Raw genomic sequence first — 24,394 nt, 5'->3', positions numbered from 1 at the left:
GAGGGTCTCCAGCCTCAAAGCTTTGGAGCTCATGATTAGAAATGAATCATCAAAATCACATTGGAAACCTGCAAAACGCCAATCAGCAATTATAAAATCTCAATGCCGTGATGCCGGTTAAAAGTTTCCTTTTTTGTTCTAACTGACCTGCCATTTAAAAAGAAATAAAACATTAAAAAAAATTATATAATGTTTATTTTATTTTAAGAAATAGGCCTACAAGGTTTTTAAAAAAAACTTGTTTAAACTCTTTTTCAATCAGGCTTTTCCACTTTGGGAGTCATTTGGGTCTAGCCTTTTTTTCCTCTAAAAATTTACTTTTGTTTATGTTTGTTGTTGTTGTAAGCCTAAAATGCACCATTTCGGTGTAGTCTCTTAGGTTTTGAATATACCAAAGTCACCCTTTCACTGTCCTCTTAGTGTTGTTTTAATTCCAACTAGCTAAAAATTGAACCGCTACAGTATAATCTTTACAGCTTTGTCAGGTGTGTCATAACCTGGATGTGGGGGAAGGATGCAGGCAGCAGACAAAAATAAGAAACTACCTCAGTTACACATGACTCTTTGAACCGCTTGCCGTTGCCTAGGAGAAGCTTATCTATTGTCACGGCGATGAGCAGCAGGAGTGTAATTCGACATTACATGAGGTCGGACACTGGCGGCTTACGGGTGTGACACATCCGTGACATGCTTCAAATTAACATGCGGCGGTGTCAATTAAAAGCATGAAATGCACTTAGGGAAGGGGGGGGGTGGGCGGGTGGTTAGCTGGGAGGCCTTCCTCAGCTCTGGAAACAGCCTGAGACAAAGTGAGTAAGGACGCACAGTTGATTTCTATTGTGTTGTTTATAAGGAGCGATCACGGGAGTGACCGTGTCCTATTTGAAGCATCTCACAAGCTAAAATAAAAAAAAAATCTAATCAGGTGAGTTGGGGTTGTAACAGACAAAAAAAGGTTGAAATAAGTTAAGCAAAATAAAGTACATCCTGTTAAAATTCCTTACCAAAGCTTTACAGCCACAGTTAGAGCAGGGGCTTGTTTCTTTGCTTTTTTTTCGGTCGCCATCCCGTCGTTGTTAACTCTCTGTGTACTGGCTCACAACTGCGACTCACATTGGCGTGGAATTGTGTCACTGCTTGACCTGCTGAATAAAACCAAATGAAAAAAAAACAAAACAAAACTGAAATGAAAGCAGCTGAAGGGACAGGTAGTGATGGACGTATCAGCTGGGGATGTGTGCCTCAAACCGTCTCAACTTCTGCTGCTCATTGGCGGCGGTGTAATAACAATATCACTCATCTCATATCCTCAGCTTACTTTGCTCCCCCTTCCCCGCTCTGTCCCCTCAAAGCCGCCTCCTCGCTCCACATTTATCATATTCATTTGATATTCAGGAATAAATGTAGCAGAAAGAGAATAATGCACCTCCTGTACGCGCCGTTCATTACAGATGCATTTACATGGGGGTTTGCCTTCATGGTTTCTAATGGAGGACTGTTCACTGGTGTTCCTCACATTTGTTGGGAGAGGGGTGAGGGTGCCAGTGTAGTTCTCCTCACATTAGCACTATCTGTGAGCAATGATAAATGGGTCGATCTTTCCATCTTTGCTGTCACATTCATAAAAAAAGAAGAGAAAAAAATGCAACATGTATCCATCACGTCTTACTTGAGACATATTTAAATTCTATGGTGAATATACCTGAGTGAATAATATTTCATCCATGATAATGCAGCAAATACAAGCTGAAAAAAAAAACAGATTTTTTTTTTCTACCCCCCCCAAACACCCCAGCTCCAGATGACGACGGAGGAAGAGGAGGAGGGCAACTGATCATATTCAATCTGGAGGCGATCATGTAAATAGCCCTCCATCTTGGGGAGGCGATATGCAAAGCAGCCCGTCTCCCCTGTGTCAGGATCAGATTAATGGAAACCTAAAAGTGGGAATTACGGGCCTTATCCGGCGTGGCGTTCCGGGGAGGGGCCGGGATACAGACCCTGGGGGAATCTGCCTGGTTCAAAGCCCATTCCTCTGGTTAAGGAACTCGCTAAGATCCATGCACTGAGGTGAAGGGTAATTTCCTTTGATATTCAGCAATGTATTACTGAATGCAGTGTGTAAGCTGCAAGCTCCGCTGACACTGAGTGTATGCGTGTATCATGCAAATGTATGCACACACATAAAAGCATGCATAAAGAAGCCGTGGACACAGACATCATTAGGAACAGCGGACATAGAATTAAATGGTCACAATTTTACATTAATGCACACAGATACACAGATAGTTATGACGACTATTTAGTAATCATGCTGTGGAGTTTTTTTTCTTACTGTTAATAGTTGGGAGACAGAGCCACAGTTCTGAACATTTCAATTTAGCTTCACAATGACATTAGTAAACTGACCTTGGTCTAGTAGGACAGAGAAACATAAGAGTAGCAGCAAATGTAAATCAGGAACTAAGTAACCTAAAAATAATCAACAAATGTACGCTCACTTTTAAAAGTTTTTTTTACATTTTTCAAAATTTCCAAACAGGTTATTAGATATTTAAATCTAAGGCTAAATCATGTTCTAGAGTCAATTTACAGAATAAAAGTTAATACCACTGTGTTTCTTATTAAAACAGTTCTGATATTCTTTTTATTATTATCAAGAGTTAAAAAATAAGGATTAAAAACTTTGCTTTGCCAGATAATGCAACATGTTATGTAATTACACATGAAATCTTTTTTTTTTGGGGGGGGGGGTCGCTTTTAGAAATACAGTATATTGTAACAAAATAAAAGAATAAAAACAGTAACACTGTATTATTCAAATACAATAGAATTCAAACAATTAAGAAGTACTTTCCATGGTATTTAAATAAACACTTTATTTTTCTTTTACAAGCAAGAGATATCATACAAGTCTTTTGCTTCAAGATATTTGTGTCCTTCATGCATTTATTTTTTATTTTTTTTGTTGATAAAAAAAAGCAAAAATTTCAAAGCCATTTATTATACTTATTCTAAAGGTTGAAACTTTCATGCAGGTTATTTGACTTAATGCAATAATACATTTAAAAGACGTAATTTAATTCTTGAAACTCTTGAAATTCTTCCCAAGTTATTTTTCCAAAGGTCGCAGTAGAGTTTATGCCTGCTTTCTTCAACACTAATCACCACATGAACGTGTATTTTTTTATGCATAGGAAAATATGCTGTGTGTGTGTGTATTTAATCAGGAACATAATTATTTAGATCTAATTAGCCACATGCTAATTCCATTACATTACATGTAATGTTGTGGCTAATGTAAAATAAGAGAGGTTATCTCTGCAACCCTGATCAATAAAAAAAATACTTCTGGTTGGGACATACTTAGAAATCTATCAACCAATAGTTTGGGAACAGTAATGGAATAACCAATATCAAATGGCTGCTTGTCATCTGGCTTGATCCACAGGGTTTTTGGCTTTGTGTGCTCCACATGGATATGACTATGAGCCCAAATCTATTACCTGCCTGGCATGTCTGTCTTATCGCGGCCGTCCACAGTGTGAAGCTCTGCAAAATGCACTGCAGGTTTCCCAGTGAAGATGGTTGATATGTAATCAAAACAGCTCAAACACACACACACATAAAAAAAAGAGAGAGAGAGAAACGAAGCTCTCAAACGCACTTCATAATCCGGTAAACTCCAACGGGGGATGGAAAATTACAACGGAAAAGCCCGCCGTTGGATTTCATTAGGATGTGCTTGAGGTGCTACAGGACGATATTAAAACAACACACCCACACTTTCCCCCCCCCCTTCATGCCGGCTGTCTCTCTCCAGGTTCCTCCACCCTCTTCCCTTTCCGTCAGACTCCTTGCTATTCGCTCAGATCCAATCAAGACTTTGGCACTCCTCCAGCTTTCCTGCTCCTCCTATCTTTTCTGCCTCCCTCCTTAGGGTTGCTTAAATTTGAATTTTAATATGTGCCCTTCCCTGATGGTGACATCACCATCGCTCACACACACTCTCAACAGCCATCAAATAAACAATCTGACCAGACAATGAATCCTCTTCATTGGCCGCACAGCTGCTCACAATCTACACTGTCAACAATTTATCAAGTAGGGCCCGAGTGCTCCCCACTCTCTGTGTTACTCTGCATATTCTTTTTTGCATTTAACAGTCTTCACAACCTCCCTCAATTTCTTTCCACAATAAAAGCTTGACCTCTGCATCTGAACATCTGAGTTTCTATCTACATTGGGGTGGTTTGTCGTGTGTGTTTGCTGCAGTCAAAGCATGTGGCTCCCCTTTGGTCCCCAACATTAGTGCAGACAAGGGAATCAGTGGACTATTGAATGCAATTACAGTGCGCAGGCCAGACAATAAAGATTGATAGTGGCTTCGCCTTTTATCAAACACCAAAAGTAGCAGAGGTTAAAGCCTTCAAGCCTCAAGCTGTCAACACTTTAATAATGATTGAAAATATGCCACCAGACTGAGAAGGAATGTCTGTAGAGAAACATGCAGCTCTAAGGAAAACCTGAGTTTTCTTTATCTTTCTTGTTTCAAAGAGATATTTTATCAATTGTCTAAATTATAAGAAAATAAACATTAGTGCATTTAATAATTTCCCGTTTTACAATTGCAAAACACTTTTGAGTATGAAACATTTCATTTCTATTTCTTCAATGTTCACAGCTTAATGTAAAAAACATATAACCCTTTATTGTCCCACAGTGGGGAAATTCCCTCCCTTTTTCTGCACCCATCCTCTTGGCTGCCATTGTGTGGATCCTGGGATTAGTGTGGGGTTGAGGGTTTTACTCAGGAACCCATAGTGGAGGCTTTGGATTCTTGAGGTACCCAAAGCCGGGTACTTGCAACCTTCTCATAGCACAAGCGTACTGCTCTAACCCTTTAGGCCAACACACCCCATGCAGCATAAAACTACAGGACATGATTTTTACTGTGACCTCTGAAAGTAAGTATACCTGTAACCTTTACAAATCTTTTCAACATTAAAAACTTCAGTTTGATTAATTGATTATTTATGGATATTTTCTCAGTGGAGTTTCTCTTTCCAATAGGACAATAATCTTTAACATCGGCCAAAGCTACTGAGGATGTTGTTAAAGAAATATATAAAAATGTATTGATTGGTTAAAAGCAGTGATATGACCAGAAATTAGATACAAAGAAAATGATGTTAGATATGGTCCCAGGTTTTACATGACAGAATGTTAATTTAAAAAAGAAAAAAAGCCCCATTTAAGCCAAATGATGATCTTTAAACTAAGCTGTACTCAAAGCAGCATTTTAGAACCTAATAAATAAAAAAAAAACTGTTGAACAATATCAGAGCTAATACTAATTTAGAAAATCCTCACCAAGGTCTATTTCTGTTAAAAGCATTCTGCTTTATGTCCATTCTGTTAATGCAAAGTAATACTCACATTCCTTGAATATTGTTTTTTAGAATTGCTTATTGGATTAAAAACCAAACATACTCATGTTTTAGATAACACTAAGCAGGCTAGGCGTCAGAAAATTAACCAAGACAATACAATAACAATATGGAACTCAATCTTTGTCCTTTGCACATGTTTTAGAATAAAGAGGTTGTAAAATAATTATGGTTCTGAAACAGAAACTAAAATCACAGAATGTTAATTATTTAAGCTTTTTATTTCAGAAAAGATTACCTTGTTTTAACTGTAAAACCTTCATGTTAAGAGATAACCGAAAGGAAATTGAAGTGTGAGTTTGATTTATTCCTTTTTTATTTTGGTAAACTGATATCAAAAACAATACTTATTTATCCAGGTAAGAGACAGCATTGCTGCCAGACTCGTACAAAATAATTTCACAAATGTTAATGTGTTTGAATTTTTATTTTTTTTCCCAGGTGGTTCTTTATTTATTTTAGGAGAACGGGGCGAGGGTAAGTAATATTAGGTTATGCTATGCTAAACATACTGCCTCTTTACTTGCTGCTCTTTATCATTTCATATTTATATTTTTAAAAATAGACTTGTTTAAAAAATGTGACCTTTTTTACTAGACATACGAGTGAGAAAAATGATTAATCAGAACTGGTGTTGCAACGAATCAACAGCAACAAATAAAACCATTAAAATACTCTATTGAATTTATTCCACTGAAATTATTTAAAGGTTTTTTTTTCTTACAGGAAAAAAAACACCACACTGGATAAACATACCCGCACTTTCAAGGAAGATATGAGTTTTCTTTTTGTTGGGTTGGAACTGTAATGGACAAGTAATAAAGTGATATTTGTGACAACAAAATGTCAGACACATGATAATTTGGGGTGAAACTGACAGCAGTCTGCTTTGTTTGAGGCTAGCTCAATTTTTCCTTATGTCAATGTCAATGTCAAATTTATTTGTATAGCACTTTAAAAACAGGTATAAAACTGCACCAAAGTGCTTTACAGGAAAGACAACAACACCAATTAACATAACTGAATGTGAAATGCTGCTTCAATTAAAAACCGAAGAATAAAAATAAGTTTTAAGAAGCGATTTAAAATGAACCAGGCTATGGACAGATTTAATTTGAAATGTTAAATGGTTCCACAGAATTGGAGCAACAACAGAGAAGGCCAGATCTACTTTACTCTTGAGTCAAGTCCGAGGAACTGTCATAAATAATTGATTATTTGAACTTAGACTTCTTGACACAGACTGAAATTTTATAAGGTCTCTAAGATAAGGAGGAGCTAATCCATTTAAGACTTTATAAGTTAATAAAAGAATCTTAAAATCTCATCACTTAGTAACAGTTTTCCAGTATTTTTGGGCTATGTGAGAAACCAGTTAGGTTGAACCCTATTTGTTGTATAGGGCCCTGGACAGGTTCCTATTTGACCAAGTATAACTTTGTTTGAAATTCAATGTAATCTTTATCAGACACAATTTATAATGATCAAAACATCATTATTTCTATATTACATATATAATCTGATATATAATGTTCTAGTGTCAGACATTAATGGTTGACTTAATTTTTTGAGTCCAGACATTCTTAATTGTGGACTGTATGGACCAAAAGTGAACATTTTTAGTTTCTTTTTTTCCATCTATCTGAAAAAGAATGAAAACATCTTAGAAAGACATTATAATTGTACCTATTCCTATTCTTCACTGACACTGATTTTACACACACACACACACACACACACACACACACACACACACACACATAAATATATATATATATATATATATATATATATATATATATATATATATATATATATATATATATATATATATATATATATATATATATATATATATATATATATATATAAATTGTAAGAGACTATAGGTTTGATCTCTCCTTTGCGATTTATGTCTGATGTGTCAGAGTTTGCTTTTTGAAACACAGGTGTCCACAGGACAAAACTGAGCTCAGAGGTGACAAAGACACATTAAAATGGTTGCATGCCAAGAACCTACAATGCATCGTGAGGAAGGAATAGAGGAGAATGCTGACCAAGGACAGATTTGAAAGAGGAACATAACAAAGAGTGGGACAGAAAAGACAAAGATGACAGGAGAAGAAAAAGGACAAAAGAAAATAAGATTTTGCATGTGTGTGTGTGTGTCTGTATGTGCTCAATTTAAAACGGAATACCAGTCACAGGAATAACAGAGGATGAGTGACAGAGTGATTGTTCTATTATGTGGCTGACTGGCCACAGCCCTCTAACATATGAGCATGCATGTATGGCAGCTGTCTTCTGTTGATTATTTCTGTCCTATTAGTGACATTTCCTTTCAGTCCCTTATTTTGTCTTTCGTTTTTGAAGCTAAAAAAGAATAAACACCTTTGTCTAAAACAACTTTGGTTGCCATTGCTTTGTGCAAAGCATGATTATTTTTCTCTCTCTTAAAGCAAACACAGATTGTAAATCAATTAAAATAGTTTTTATTTTAATCAATCACATTTTTTTATTATCTTAACATAGTCTGAAAAACTGTTTCCTTAATGGCCATACAGTAATTCACAACATCCTTCTTAATTTGAGAGGAAACATTTACCCTAATATCCTTTTGCTGCTGAAAACACCAGAATTGCCCCATTGTGGGACAATAAAGTGATGTTCTGTTCTATTCTATTCTATTCTATTCTAATGTTCGTCAAAGCTCATAGAAATTATGCAGTAAAATACATTTAGCAAATCCCTTGCAAATGAACTCTAATCCATCTACTTTTGAATATGGTTTTTATGCCTTTATTTGGAATTTTACACCAACAAACCAACCAATTCAAAGTTGCACATAGCCGTGAAGTGACGGGAAATAACATAGTTTTCAACTATTTTTGCAAATAAATATTAAACATAGAAGTGAAATATTTATGGATTTAGACAGTTTTATTAGGAGTGGTAAATGAAAAATAATAGATATAATGGATCTGTGGATACTCAGGGGTATAAAGAACTAAAGGCCTTTATTTTTTAATACCTCTTTTTCAGACAGGAAAAAGATAATGATGAGGTGGGGTTGCTACTAAGATGTAGGCGTTTATCTTGTAACTAGTTGTTTGCAGTTAGGACCCTCTGAAACTTTATTTTAACCATTTACTGGATAATACATATTAAATTGTTAATTTCAAAATGGAGTTCATTAAAGCAGATTTTTAGCCACAATTATCAATCAAAGCATTTTACACAAGAGCCACATTCACCTAATAACACTTATTGTTATACATTAATTTAAAACTCAAAATGGAATTTGGGAAAGTGCCTTGCTTAGGGGCACAGAAACTTAAGTCAAACATACTACCTGGTGATTGAAGACAATATCTTTATTGACTTGACCCACAGACACCTTAAAACAATAAACTACCTCCAGAAGTTGCATTTTTATTAAGAAGAGGCAACCTATGGGACATCATCTCACGATTAATACAGTTTGTAATGGCTTCAGAAATTTCTTGAGCAAATAACTTTGTTAGGTCCAATCATTACAACAGATGGGTCACGGATGAAGTTGTGGGAAATTTTAAAACTGTATCTAAAGCCAAGTTCATTTTTGAGTCTAACATTGGTAGGACCAGGCACAACTGCAAACTTACTGAGATATGTCTTTCCACCTGAACTAAGAGAACATTAATTAAGCATTAATTGAATAAAGAGCTGAGACCAATAAAGGCTACAAATCCTGAAAGCAAAAGTAAGCCCTATTTTCTGTTTTTTAATGGTAAAAATATTGTACAGCAAAATGGACTGGATAGTTTGAACAGGCTGCAGTTTAAGGAGTACAAATTATTTAACAAGGCACCGTTTTGTGCTACTTGACCTTTTTTGAAAGCTGTAACAGAATTCTGTAAGACTTCTGAGGTTATATTCACACTACAGACAGATGCGACTATAAAAAACAGATATTTTCACCCATATGCAACTCATATCTAACTGTTTGTTGGTGAAGATTCTTAGTCATCCAGGCCATAGTCATTCCAAAAAAGTGAAAAAATAACAATCCACTGGACTTTGTTTCCAAGTTTGAAGACATTTCACTTCCTATCCAGGAAGCTTTTTCAATTCAAAATGTCAGGAATAGCATTGAGTTCGAGGCTTTATACAGTAGCCCAACAAGGCCTTGTTTTGCGATGATAGTCATCATTGAAACCCCAACCCTTTACAGGGGAATGGAAGGCCTGGCAGGTATGAGGCAATGAAGGCTAATAAAAGAAGCTAAATGGGTCCACCCAAAACCCATTCGTCCGTTTCAATTTGCATGTTTTCTAAACAAAAACAAGGCTTTGTTTGGCTACTGTATCAAACTCAACGCCTTTCCTGACATTTTGAATTGTAAAAGCTTCCTGAATGGGAAGCGAAATGTCTTCAAACTTGGAAACAAATGGCAGTTGGAATATCCAACTGTTCCATGGCAGTCAGAACAGCCCAATTCTGATCTTTTCAACTCCAAAAAGATGGGATTGTGTCATCTGTAGAACTAAACAGGATACATAGCACATAGTTTTTAAAGAATCTGCAGCCTGAACACTCGTGTTACTTTTCATCGACAACCTATAATAGCCCAAAAATCCCAACATGTGTTACTACTTCCAAAAACAACCCCTTCACTGTGTGACACTGACACTGGCCTTCTGTGGGGCTCTGAAATGTTCAGAATGGAATCTGAGGTTGGCCACATTTCAGAAGCAATGTGCAAGACCATGCAGAAAATAATCAAGATTTCTTCAAAAATTTGGAATTGAGCCTCAAGGCCAGCATTGTGAAGATATTCCTAGATATTAAAGATGTTGGCATCTACTGGCTCTATGCACACACAACCAAAGGGAATACTGCTTTAGTTTGGATCCATTATCTACTAAGGTAAAGAATAGTGAGTAAAGCCTCTGAAACTAGCCTTCTGTGCTTAGCTCATAAGGTTAACTCAACTTTAAGTAGGTTTAGATTAATTTGTAAAGGAACAAGCAATCATTGTTCTCAAACATAACTGAAGTGCAGACACTGACAGAGTCACCTATTTGTAACAGAAACAGACTGGAAACCGAAAGGATCAATTTATCCTAATTGGTCATCTTTCGCATTTGTTCATTTCAGTCAGTCGAAACACGTGCATGCACTACTAACCCCTACCAAAAGCTGAGATAATGAAAGTGGATTGGACAATAGTTAACAGATTACCTGATAAAAGCCAATATCCTGACACATATTTAAAAGGCTGATATTTTAGTAGTAAACATGTAAGGTGTGTGTGCTTTATTTGACAACATACCAGACTGCCTCGTTGGAAGCTTTCACAAAAGATGCGTATCTGAAATGTCAAAAAGAATTATGCTGATAGGAGCTGGTGTGAATAGGGCCTCCGCCATCCCCTGATAAGGACATGTGTGGACTCCAGCGCTCTCTTTGCCGACACTAGATTTCCTCCACATCTAAAAAGGTGCCTAATTCCACACTAATATGAATATGCCACCCACCCCAACAACCCCCTCCTTCCTCCACACCCTGATGGAAAGAACCACGGTCCCCACTGAACCAATTCATACTTTTTCTTACCTCTGCCACGACAAAAATGCCACCATAATGTCAGAGGAGATGTAACGATTTAGATTCTGGCGATTGTCCCGTGTCAGGCGCGCATCCCTCGGCCCCGGACAAGTTGATTAGAGTTGGGACATCAAAAGAGGCTCCGGATGGAGATAAGAGGGAAAGGGTTTAGGGTAGGGTGGGGTGAGGCGATATTAACGCGCTTCCCGTCAGGATTTAAGGTGACAGAGGAGTTTCAGCCAAAGTTCTGTCTGTCTCGTCTTCTGGTATCTTGAAAGAGATGGTAGGGACTCCTGCATTTTTTGCACAGGAGCAGAGATAATCTTAGTCTTGTTTGGATCAATTAATGGAGAGACGGGGAAGCCAGAGAGGGAAGTGACAAGGGAGTGCAAAAAGTCAGACCGTCGGTGTGCAGTGTGTACTCCAGGTTCTTTAGATGTATGAAAATCCACACAAGGAAGGGAAGAAAACTAGATTCAGCCATGTTGAGGCAGTCTAATGCCCAATTGCTTGTTTTACTTCAACCAAACAGATATTTTAAACAGACTGGTTATATGATTGCCTTTTCTTCACTGTCCGCCTTCCCACTCCTGGTGTTAGATTTTAAAAAAGACACCATGGAGCTAAATGTCCATCCTGAAGAGGACAGAAGGGTTGTTAAAAGAGGGAGAAAAGTGAGACATTAATAATGCATGGCCTTATTCAGCACAGATTCCATACTTTGCCCTTAACACACCACTGTGAAGCCTTTGCAGGTCCAAAAACGAGGGCTGCATCCGTTTGATGATAACATCTCCAATATCAATTAAGGAGGAAATATGCAATTTCCCAAGGAAGAAAAATATGTCAATACACTCTCTTTCCTTTACATACTAAACACTGGAGTTGCAGCAGACGTCAGGCAGCTAAGTTTAGGTCACAACTATGCTCATTTTTTTGTCACACAATAATTTCTGTTTGAACATTATCCCACACAGAAGATATTGTGAAAACTTGTGTAGATTCTGGTGTAAAGACATATTCTTCTAACAGACGCTCACAATTTGCCAGTAGCTACGTTTACATGCGCAAAATTTCCCCGATCCGATCCAAACCTTGGTTGATCGGAAATTGAAAATCTCCGTTTACATGGACACTAAATGAAATGATCCGATCATGACGTGTGTATACATGTAGCAAGCGTTGGATCAGATTAAATCTTTTAAGCATGCGCAGAATTTCCTGCCAAACTTGGCAGTTCTGTCTGCCTCTGGTTTTTGGCAGGCCTGACAAACGATGCGCTCGGAGCGAGCGGAAAGAAAAAAGGAGAGAGGAGGAAAAAAGCGCTTGTCAGCGAAATGTACGAGAGAAAATGTAGAGAATGAGCGCTTGAACCGGCGTGGGAGAGCGAGTGGGCTGTGGAGAGAGAAAAGAGGAAGAGGAGGAGGATAAATTCCTGCTTCCTGCAGCTTTAAATGAACTTGAGTGTATAAGTCGGCGTTCCTAGACTCCCCCCGCCATGTTGTTCACAGCGAGAGCGAGAGCGACCGGTGGTTTCCTGTTGTTGACAAGGCGGAAAAACGTCACGCTGACGTCGCACACATGCGCAGTGAAGATTATTTTACTCTTAAGATCCGAATGGGTGTTTACATGGACGCCAATCGGAATGGCGATCGGCAAAAACCACCTCTCTCATTCGGAATAAAATTTAGATCCGATCGGACCTAATCGGATTAGAATCTTCAGTCTGACATGTTTACATGAAACATTTTTGATCTGATCAGGCCTTCAATCCGATTAGTTGTGTCCATGTAAACGTAGCTAGTGTTATTGTTTTATTGCCGATTAGGAAAAAAAAAAAGGGGGGGGGGGGGTCAGAACCGGTCTATTCACTCCTAGCATTTGACAAAAAATTGATCCATCCGTTAATCTGTTTATCCATCCATTAACATAGAAAGCTTATTTCAGTCACTTGTCTCTGGAATCTCATTCAGTCGTGGTCCATATCTCTAAACCATAGTTGAGGGTTAAAATGTAGAAGGGTGATAAAGTAAGAGTTCTGTATGAACGAGGCACGAAGGGAAGCTCCTCCTCTTGAGGCACAGAGTGAATCCAGTCTTGCAGAAAACAATTCATCTACACTCACCGGCCACTTTATTAGGTATGGCATGCTAGTAACGGGTTGGATCCCCTTTTGCCTTCAGAACTGCCTCAATTATTCGTGGCATAGATTCAACAAGATGCTGGAAGCATTCCTCAGGGAGTTTGGTCCATATTGACATGATGGCATCACACAGTTGCCGCAGATTTGTCGGCTGCACATCCATGACGCGAATCTCCCGTTCCACCACATACCAAAGATGCTCTATTGGATTGAGATCTGGTGACTGTGGAGGCCATTTGAGTACAGTGAACTCATTGTCATGTTCAAGAAACCAGTCTGAGATGATTCCAGCTTTATGACATGGCGCATTATCCTGCTGAAGGTAGCCATCAGAAGTTGGGTACATTGTGGTCATAAAGGGATGGACATGGTCAGCAACAATACTCAGGTAGGCTGTGGCGTTGCAACGATGCTCAATTGGTACCAAGGGGCCCAAAGAGTGCCAAGAAAATATTCCCCACACCATGACACCACCACCACCAGCCTGAACCGTTGATACAAGGCAGGATGGATCCATGCTTTCATGTAGACGCCAAATTCTGACCCTACCATCCGAATGTGGCAGCAGAAATCGAGACTCATCAGACCAGGCAACGTTTTTCCAATCTTCTATTGTCCAATTTCGATGAGCTTGTGCAAATTGTAGCCTCCGTTTCCTGTTCTTAGCTGAAAGGAGTGGCACCCGGTGTGGTCTTCAGCTTGCTGTAGCCCATCTGCCTCAAAGTTCGACGTGCTGTGCGTTTAGAGATGCTCTTCTGCCCACCTTGGTTGTAACGGGTGGCTATTTGAGTCACTGTTGCCCTTCTATCAGCTCGAACCAGTCTGGCCATTCTCCTCTGACCTCTGGCATTAACAAGGCATTTCTGCCCACAGAACTGCCGCTCACTGGATGTTTTTTCTTTTTCGGACCATTCTCTGTAAACCCTAGAGATGGTTGTGCGTGACAATCCCAGTAGATCAGCAGTTTCTGAAATACTCAGACCAGCCCTTCTGGCACCAACAATCATGCCACGTTCAAAGTCACTCAAATCACCTTTCTTCCCCATACTGATGCTCGGTTTGAACTGCAGGAGATTGTCTTGACCATGTCTACATGCCTAAATGCACTGAGTTGCCGCCATGTGATTGGCTGCTTAGATATTAAATGTTAACGAGCAGTTGGACAGGTGTACCTAATAAAGTGGCCGGTGAGTGTATGTCTGTTAAACTGCAGTGCAACCTAAATACAATGACCTGTAGATGACAACAGAGCCAAATAATCTGAAAAAGATAATTTAAGATCCAGATGTTCCTGAACCAGTGATTATCTACATTACTATACTTTAAGATCTTATGTGGGAACACCACACACCAGATTGCTGACAAGAGATGGCCCTGACAGAGTCCAAATAACTTTGAGAATGAGATCGACTTTTTGCCAAATTAACTTGCAAGCAAAGCTAATTAGGATTCATTGGATTAGAGTATTGTAAAGAAACTCTGACCATGAATATATTAAAAACACAGGGGGTTATTTTGCTGCAAAACCAGAAAGAGAAAGTTCAGAGTTTTTTTTTTGTTTGTTTGTTTGTTTTTTTTACAGAAAATGAATGAACATTGCATCAACACTTGTATTAATAAAACCACAAGAGCGAACAATCAAGGTTGGTAGAAGCTGATCAGGAAAAATAAGCTGATCTTAAATATCCCTTCAAACAGATTAGTGGCTGATAACAAACACCAAAAAACATAACTTCTTTCTCCTAAATGAATAAAGAAAACTGGATATGGAAGACAATGTTAGGTTCAACAAGAATATTTGAATAATACTGATAAGCAACAAATGAGACAGTAGATAGACAGGTATTGTGACACTCTGTGATAAATATTTTGACCCTGACATTATATTAAAGATGTGTCTTTAATTTATTCTTTGCAACAGTTGTTAAAAGCCACAGTTGGCACTTCCTGACATAAGTTATTAATGTGTTTCAGATGAATACTGACACCAGAAAGGCTTCATTTTGCTTTTGGGTCATTGTCACAACCTTAAACCAATATTTTACGAAGGCGGTTGAATAGACCTGTTTTTGCTTATGAAGGTGTTTAAGGCCACTCTTTACAAGAAATTGACTTTTTTTGAATAGATCTTTTTAAACGACAGCATTTTTACCTTGATGACTTCCTAAAATCTGATTATGCTTAGAAAGTGTTTAAAACAGTGACCTTGTTTTTCTCTTTTTTTACTCCAATAAGGAGAGAAGTAAAATTATGCTACATTTCAACCTGAAACTATGGCCGTTTTATCTTCTTTCCACTGGGAAAACAACCAGATCCTTTAAAGTATGTATCCAGGCTGACCCCATCCTTTCATCAAAAGTGATAAAAGCTTTGCCTTTACCTCTGATGCTATCTTTACCCCGTTAGCTTCCCACCTTCTTACCTACAGTCACCCCATGACTGCGACTTCTGAATCAAGAATGCAAATGGGGCTGGAGCCTCACAAAGCCTGGGGTGACCTATATTACAGCTAATGATGGGCCACAGTGTCGGAAGAAGAACTGGAATGAAAGAGAATTTGAATGAAGCTGACCCACATACAAAGGCACGACCAGTTGGAGAGGCATGTTCCCTTCCCACTAACTAGGCCACAATGGGCTTTAGGATTATGCACAAGTCCCCCCTTTTCTCCTGATGGAGGGAAATAGGAAAAGGGATGGGAAGCCCCTGGCCACAAAAGTCATTCCTAAGACATACTTCTAACAGGTTTGGGGGAAGGTGGGATTCCCAGGGGGTTACATGGGAATCAGTTTTCCCAACACGGCACGCATATTGAGTAAAATGCACAGAATTAAAAATTTTTTTCAAGGGTTATTTTACAACCAGAGTAGTACATAAGAAGAGTAGAAATCTATTGGGTTTTCACCAAAACAAACTAGATTCTTTGTAGATATAATTAGTTCTTTTTTGTAAATTGCTCATAATCCTACGTAACTATCAGTTTATGAATAGTATATACAGATGTAGTCAGGGGAGAAAGTTGTCTGGTTTAGGAATGTCACCCTCATGTTTACTTAACTACATTAGGTTGTTCTGTCAGCTTCTTTAAGCAATGGTGTTTTGTGTGTGCTGAAGAGGTTTGTGGACATATACAGCATGAGGCCATTAGGGTGAGAGTCATCACCTCAAAGTCTGAGTCCATGGTTCTGAACTAGAAAATGTTGGAGTACTTCCTTTAAATCAGCATTTATTTTATTTTCGTAGCACTGGGCTTTGAAGTGTCTTGGTGTCTTGTTCAGGAAGGATCATAGGACCAAGGAGGAGATGTAAAAACTAAGTAAAGCTTTATCTGAAGACATTGTGTGTTTTTATGAAGAAACAGCTGAAATTAAAAGCGAGTCTATCACCAGTTTGGGTATTGCTGAAAGTTGATCAAATTGGCTTAACAAATCCTTTTATAGAATGTTTACTGTTTAGCAAAGATTTGGACAGGACCTATAGAATAAAAAAAGAGATTCCTTCCTTCCTTCCTTCCTTCCTTCCTTCCTTCCTTCCTTCCTTCCTTCCTTCCTTCCTTCCTTCCTTCCTTCCTTCCTTCCATCCATCCATCCATCCATCCATCCATCCATCCATCCATCCATCCATCCATCCATTGACTTGGATATACACTGGACCATTGGGATAACAGATCTAGGAGAGTTTCCCACACAAATGTCTTGCGAACAATATTCTCCAATTAGTGGAATCCCAAGGCATCCGTTCCATTCCTGGTAAGAAGGGATTATACCCCATTACACATAATCAGGTGCCTTCCATGATTTCTCTTAGGGGATTTGATCAGGAAAAATTCAGATTAGTTCCCCATACCACCACGCTCTACAGTGGACACACTAGGTGTGTTTCAATCAGCCTTTTCTTATGTGCATTATGAAGTTTTGCATCAAAAAAGTTTATAAGCAAAAAAAAAAAAAGAAAAATTCTAATTTGCAATAAAGTTTTTAGTTATGCTTGAGGTAGTTTTTGGCTTTTGCAAAAAAAGTTTTAATGAACATAACGGGAGATGGACCCTTTCTTTCAAATCAGCTCTGGTGTAGCAAACTTTTACATCACATGACTGATCAGCTGTTTTTGCTGTCTGCATCTTCAGAGATGTTTTTACTATGTCCATAAACATGGCTGGAAGCCACATCTCCATTACTAGCTGACATGTTAACCTAAGAAGAACTTGCCTGATAGCAACACATTCAATAAAACTTCTGTGGTGTGCTGGATTGAGCCTCTACCTCCTGTTAATTCAGCCATCCGTGACAACATAATGGGGACGCATGATGTGAAATTATGCTTTCAGGTACTAGGTTAATTCTATTTAAACCAAATGGAAACACCAAAAAATTTAATTTCCTTTTTTTGAACTTTTAAAACGTAACTTAAAATTTGCATTAGAGTTAAATGGAAACATGATAAATCTGGAGGGTTGTTTTTCACCTGAGCTCTTTTTTTACTACAACACAATTGAACAGAGCCTGTGCTACACTACATAAGACTACTACCCTTCAGCCACCTCCCATCCTTACATCACATCATATTTTAATATATTTGAACTTCTCCAATTATGACAAATCAGAAGGATTAGTCAGTTTTTTCTCAGGCAACGAATTTTTCATTCATTTTTGGAGGTTCTGGTGGGATTTATATTATTTTTCTTTAGCCAACTTGGAGGGAATCACAGCATCTTCAAAGACTGATAGATGCCATATGGATGTTTGAAGAATGAAAACATTGTGATGTTGACATGGTTTTATTTTAAATTTGATGAGTAAAAAAAACACGTTTATTATTGGAACAATGGTTTGCAATTCAGCACGTGTTTGTTAAAACCATTCAATGCTAAAACTGAAATAATTTACTAATGAAAAACTGTAACCATAAAAGAATATGCCATAAAGTTAAGTTTTGCTAAACATTAATAGTATCTTGTGTCTTGATTCCTATTTACCGTAATGTATCATTTTGCAACACTTATAATTCCTCCATTCCTATCAACCCCTTGGATATCATTTTATCACTCTTCTTTTTCCTCTGAAGAATTCCTGTTATCCTCTGTCATATGTAGAGATGACAGAGGTTACAACATAGCAAAACAGACAGATATTTTTGTCTATGCTCATTTGGCTGCAATAATTGGTTAGTGTTAATCCTAGGATAACAAGTGTTTTCAAAGTAGAGTCAATGATCATCTTGCAAGGTCAGTTTAGCCCTGTATGCTGCATGACTAATAAAGACCGCATAAACTGGTTGAACCTATTCACATCACACTTAGGGAGATGGAATCCCATATAAAAACATGTTTGGCTCTAATTTTCTGACTTCAAGAGAGACCCAGTTTGAACTTTAAGTGCCACCTTCCCTCTTTGGAAACTTTCCATTGGAATACAGCCAACCATGCGCTCAAAGCAATGCTTTACTGACATCATAGCAGGGGACCCTTCCTTGGGATTATAGCTGGGAGGTGGCGGCCATGCACCGTGACCCGTCCGTTTTTTATGACTTCATTATTTTCCCTCCCTGCCATGCTCATTTTCATTTGCCAGAGCGGGGGTATAATGACTGCACTATAAAAATGCTGCTTTAACGTTTGCATACTGTTCTCATTTGGTCCGGCCCTCAACCCTTCAGCTAGCATATGGCAGGTAATCAGGTCTGCAATCAGAGCTGCACGTTACACAGGGCCCCGCTCTCTGCACAGGGGCCATTACCCATCTGTCTTTTGACACACACACACAGATGCATGTGTATTGCAAACACACAAAAATTCACAAATAGATACTTGTACGCATTCCCTTTCTTCTCACAGATGTAAATGCTTAGAGACTCACACACATAATGAACACACACTCACACAAATGTAGGCCTTTACCTCACCACCTCACCTCCAGGAAATCTCCCATCTCAGACTAATGATATTCTCCATGAAAAGTGGAGAAACTATAAGTCCCCTGGCTTTTCATACCTCGGGTGTCATTAATAGCAAAAAGCCTGGCGATTTCATGGCTTCACCGCTGCACATGGTAAAATGTCTTTGCTAGTATGTGGTTCTTACTTAACTAAAACCCTTTGCCCCTTACCTCCACGCTGCCTGGAATAAGCATTTCAGCCCCATCAGGACACCTACATATGTTTCCGTCATTAAACATCAAATGCAGTACATGGAAAGCCTAGAAAATGATCATCTAGAGACCCCTAATGGTAGGCACAACCTGTGAGTTTGGTTTTGTTCTTCTTTCTCAAACAAAACTCTTTTGTTTTTATGTTAATGGAATCTTGAGACTGGGGTACACTGGTACTGAATGACACTGTTTTTAGGTACAGTTCTGTTAACAAATATTAAATTCTAATGTAGATGTAAGTAAGTTAATGTATTGGCGATTAGTGATGGGTATATCCATAATTTGGTTTAAGGAGACAGCTGAAATGGCAGACTCTGCCTACCATACAGTGTTTAGCATGGGTTCACATGAAGTTGGGTGTAACATCAGTCCTACGTATTATAAACCTTCCTCAGCCTCTGCTAATAATTAATGAATGCATTTCTGTTTTTTGTCAAAACATCAGTGGATCAGAAAAACTCTGCCCAGCTTTACATATGATTTGAGACAGAGGAAGAAGGCCTCTGCTTAATAAGTTTGGCAAACTCCTGCATGGTGAAAAAGGTCACCATATTCAGAGTACGGGAAAAACTAAAGAGGTCTGCTTGGCAGGCAAGTATGTGGATTTCCATACTACAAGACATTTTAAGACAGCATAAAATGCAGCAAAGGCAGTTCTGAGGCCAGCCAAGGCAAAAACATGGTTGTCAGAAAATCCTGAATAGTTGTGCTGGTAGGATGAACCAAATCAAGCAACAGGGATATAAATGATTACGTTCAAATGGACTGAAGATTTAAAAAACTGAAGTAGTCTATCCACCCCAGCACCATCCGCCAGGCACATCAACAGAATCCAACACAACTCTGTCTTTTGGTCAGATGTCCAGCCAAATAATCAGACATGTGTGTATGTGTGTGTGTGTGTATATGCCTGACTGCCTTTTTGTTACCATGTGGAGACAATTTCCCTGCAATATGCTATAACTTGGGGATTTATAAGTATTTGTGGGGACCAAAGACTGGTCTCAATGACGAGAAGTTCTTTTCTTGGGATGGGGGTTAGGTTTAGGACTAAATTGTAAACCAAGTTACGGTTAGGTTTAGGTATGAGTTGGTAATGGTTCAGGTTGGGTAGAATGGAAGTCAGTGGAAGTCCCCACAAGGATAGCTTGACACAGCTTGTGTGTGAGAAAATTTTTGATCCATCCTTCCCGTGCTCACACATCCACAATGGACGCGTTCACCACATTTACTTCTGCAGCTCCCATGTTTCATCCTACACGCTCTGCCCGCGTTGTGTTTGTCGAGCTCTCAGGCCCAAATCCGTTATTACCTCCTGAAATGACAACTCATTTCCACAAATGTAATCCTTTCCTTTCCCTGCTTGAAGCTCTAAGGTAAACACAGCCTCCTCCTCTGAAAGCACAGAGAAAGAAGGGTAGAGGGACGCTACTTCAAATTTACAAAAGACACTCAAAAAGCGGAACTAGACCCCAGAAGTGGGATGATAAAAACCCAGAACATTTGAAGTGATTTATGTCAATGAACTGAAGTCTGTATAGATAAACACTGCTGTCTATGCCTCTTAAGTAAATATACAATCAACTTCACCTATTATGCCTTTCCAGTTGTCCCCATATTATACATTATACAGTATACAGTATGGAGAGTTGCAACAAACAAGAATGCAGTATAGGTGTATGTACAGTACACAAACCCATACACAACTGCCCGATTTCCCATAGACACATTCTCGGGGACAAATAAAGCAACACTAAAAGCATGCTGTATATCAGCCAACCCAGCGATCCATCCCTCACTCTCAGCCACATCATATGTGACTGCTTTAATCGCGGGTCAATCACTGCTAGGTCACAATTAATAAAAGCCACAACAGACGCAAATAAACAAGTCCAAATTGCTGCCTTAATCGAATGATGCAAACATCAGTGAGCTACAAAAGTTCACTGCCGCCACTGACAATTTCCTAATTGTATTCACTCATTCATGGGAATTTTATTAACATGGAGCGGATGTCTTCTGCCCTTCCACTGTCACAGCACAAGGGATCTAATTTCATTATTTTCCACAAGATTTGCTTGACTACCACCGCCATGCTAGTGGCGCGACGTGGCCAGATGTTTTTGCTATTTAAATGAGGAAGCAAAGCCTGTTGGGTAAACATAATTAAAGAAAGTTGGAAGCCTTCAGTGTTTTTTTTTCTTTTTTTACTTCTTTCCTATCATTCCCTCTCTTTGTCTTATTGCTTCTCCTCCTACATCTTTTTCAATTTCATAACTTTAGTTCATCAGACATTACAATTAACATCAGAGCCGTATGTTTCTCTAAGCTGGGGCATAAGGTTGATTTACATACAGAAGGTGGACACAGTGGACAACACACACGCAGCACAGAGAGAACGAGAAAGCAGCCTACACATATGGATATAGGAAAGTCTGTGCAAAAACATTAGCACAAAGGTGAAGGAAAAACAGCCACGATAATCAGGCAACTGGTTGGTATAATAAACTTGGTGTAAAGTGTGGCCTCACCTTTTTCACATCATTCACAGACTTTTCTACCTCTGCGGAAGATGAATCAAAACACTATTGACCTGCGGCCTCCACATACTGCCTATTTATTAAAATCATCGCCCAGTGCACTCAAATCATGCATGCATTAATGTCCATGCTTTTTGCATGCTAAGCAACCACAAATTAAGGAGGGATGGGGGGCTAAATTAGATCACTTATGTCATAGTACTAATAGGACAGCTTCACTTTCCAGTGCTGTGAAGAAGTATGTGCCCCTCAGTAGTTCACTTCTTTTTCTGCTTTTTTAGTGCTCTTTTGAAATGCTTGTTTGCTTTAAATGAAGGGTCAACACAACTCACCACTGGTCTAAGTTTGAAATGTAATTTTATTCTGATACTCTTCTTTTTTTAATCACACTTGCATTTGAGCTTTCAAAATAAAAATAAAAAAATCTTTTAAAAGAAAATTAGAAAATAAAAGAAACATTAAAAACATGTTTCTTTATAAAGTTTTGGTGAACACTGACACCTCCTTTCATAGGTCATTATTGGTAGCTCCTTCTATGACTCAGTACCCATGCAGGAGCTCTAAGCCTTAAAAAGGCTGGTGACCCCTGTTTGAAATCATAAAAGGACTAAGTTGGACAAAGATTACTAAGGTATATAAAGAAGGCAATTATTTTTATTTAGCAAACAAAGAAACACTATTAAGACCACCTTTCCCTTTTGTAAGTTAAAAAAACAGCCCCTTTGTTTAAATTATTTATTCACTATTATTAACCACTTCTTCAGTTCCCCAAAAAAATATCTATGTTAGATTTGCAGACATTTATCATCCTTAAATTTTTTTGAGTCCACATGTATATACCACCTTCAGGCCAGAATGGAAGAAATTAAAGACAAATTGCATATTAAAGTCATTCACATCTATCTGTGTAGAAAGGGTTTCAAAGCATATCTGTTTTTTGAGTGAGAAACACAGAACAAAAAGTCATTGGTGAACTTTTGAAACTGGTTAGGGTTCACCATGAGGAGTCAATATGACAGAAGGCTACAGGCCAAAGACCAGAATGTGCAGAACGCTCCAAGTGAACCTGGTGGCCAAATTCTAAGCTAGATTGCCACAAAAATAGATAATTCTGCAACACTTCTCTCTAAGCTATAAGAAACTTTGAGATGCTAGAGGAGTGGAGCACATTAGAAGAAAAGGAGAGGCTTCACTGCTGCAGACCTGACATCTAATGGTCTTTACGTATATAGCACTTTTGTAGCCACAGCTATGCTGTGGCTCACTGACAGAAGTGATGGCTGCCGTACACTGGCGCCACCAGGCCTCTGAACACAATGCAGGTGAAGTGTCTCGCCCAATGCTAAGCAGTGTTGTGGTCAAGACCACCTAACCCGAGACCAAGACAAGACCAAGACCAGAGTGTATCGAGACCGAGACCGAGACAAGACCAAGACTTTTAGGGTCCGAGACCAAGTCAAGACCAAGACCGAGGGAAGTCCAGACCAAGTCAAGACCAAGACCGAGGGAAGTCCAGACCGAGTCAAGACCAAGACCAGCGCCAGTATGTGACAATAAAATGTGAAACATGATCATCCATCCATCCATCCATCCATCCATCTTCCTCCGCTTATCCGGGGTCGGGTCGCGGGGGCAGCAGCTTAAGAAGGGAGGCCCAGACTTCCCTCTCCCCAGCCACTTCTTCCAGCTCTTCAGGAGGAACCCCAAGGCGTTCCCAGGCCAGCCGAGAAACATAGTCTCTCCAGCGTGTCCTGGGTCTTCCCCGGGGCCTCCCCCCGGTGGGACGTGCCCGGAACACCTCACCAGGGAGGCGTCCAGGAGGCATCCTAAACAGATGCCCAAGCCACCTCAACTGGCCCCTCTCGACGTGGAGGAGCAGCGGCTCTACTCCGAGTCCCTCCCGGATGACCGAGCTTCTCACCCTATCTCTAAGGGAGAGCCCAGCCACCCTACGGAGGAAACCCATTTCGGCCGCTTGTATCCGCGATCTCGTTCTTTCGGTCATGACCCAGAGTTCATCACCATAGATGAGGGTAGGAACGTAGATCGACCGGTAAATCGAGAGCTTCGCTTTTTTACTCAGCTCTCTCTTCACCACGACGGACCGGTACAGCGCCCGCTTCATGGCAGACGCTGCACCAATCCGCCTGTCGACCTCCCGCTCCCTTCTTCCCTCATTCGTGAACAAGATCCCAAGATACTTAAACTCCTCCACTTAGGGCAGGACACCCCCCCTGACCTGGAGAAGGCACTCTACCCTTTTCCAGCTCAAGACCATGGCCTCGGATTTGGAGGCACTGATCCCCATCCCGGCCGCTTCACACTCGGCTGCGAACCGATCCAGCGAGAGCTGCAGATCACGACCTGATGAAGCCAATAGGACCACATCATCTGCAAAAAGCAGAGACGCAATCCTAAGGCCACCAAAACGGATCCCCTCAACACCTTGGCTGCGCCTAGAAATTCTGTCCATGAAGGTAATGAACAGAATCGGTGACAAAGGGCAGCCCTGGCGGAGTCCAACTC

At 39.4% G+C, this 24,394-nt stretch overlaps 1 long non-coding RNA gene across 3 annotated transcripts in view; it reads right to left on the bottom strand.

The window, feature by feature from the left end:
- LOC119789665 overlaps positions 1-24,394 on the bottom strand; it is a 170,403-nt gene that overhangs the window by 68,400 nt on the left and 77,609 nt on the right. For 2 of the 3 annotated variants that reach the window (XR_005281610.1, XR_005281611.1), the window contains exon 3: positions 1,005-1,145. This is a non-coding gene — a long non-coding RNA (uncharacterized LOC119789665). The remainder of the gene's footprint in view (positions 1-1,004; positions 1,146-24,394) is intronic. The other variant, XR_005281612.1, reaches the window with a different exon arrangement.

This window comes from Cyprinodon tularosa, unplaced genomic scaffold (genome assembly GCF_016077235.1).
Source record: "Cyprinodon tularosa strain WSP-4 unplaced genomic scaffold, ASM1607723v1 ctg343, whole genome shotgun sequence".
NCBI classification, from domain to species: domain Eukaryota; kingdom Metazoa; phylum Chordata; class Actinopteri; order Cyprinodontiformes; family Cyprinodontidae; genus Cyprinodon; species Cyprinodon tularosa.
The sequence above is the reverse complement of the archived record's forward strand: the minus strand, read 5'-3'. Positions and strand labels throughout refer to the sequence as shown.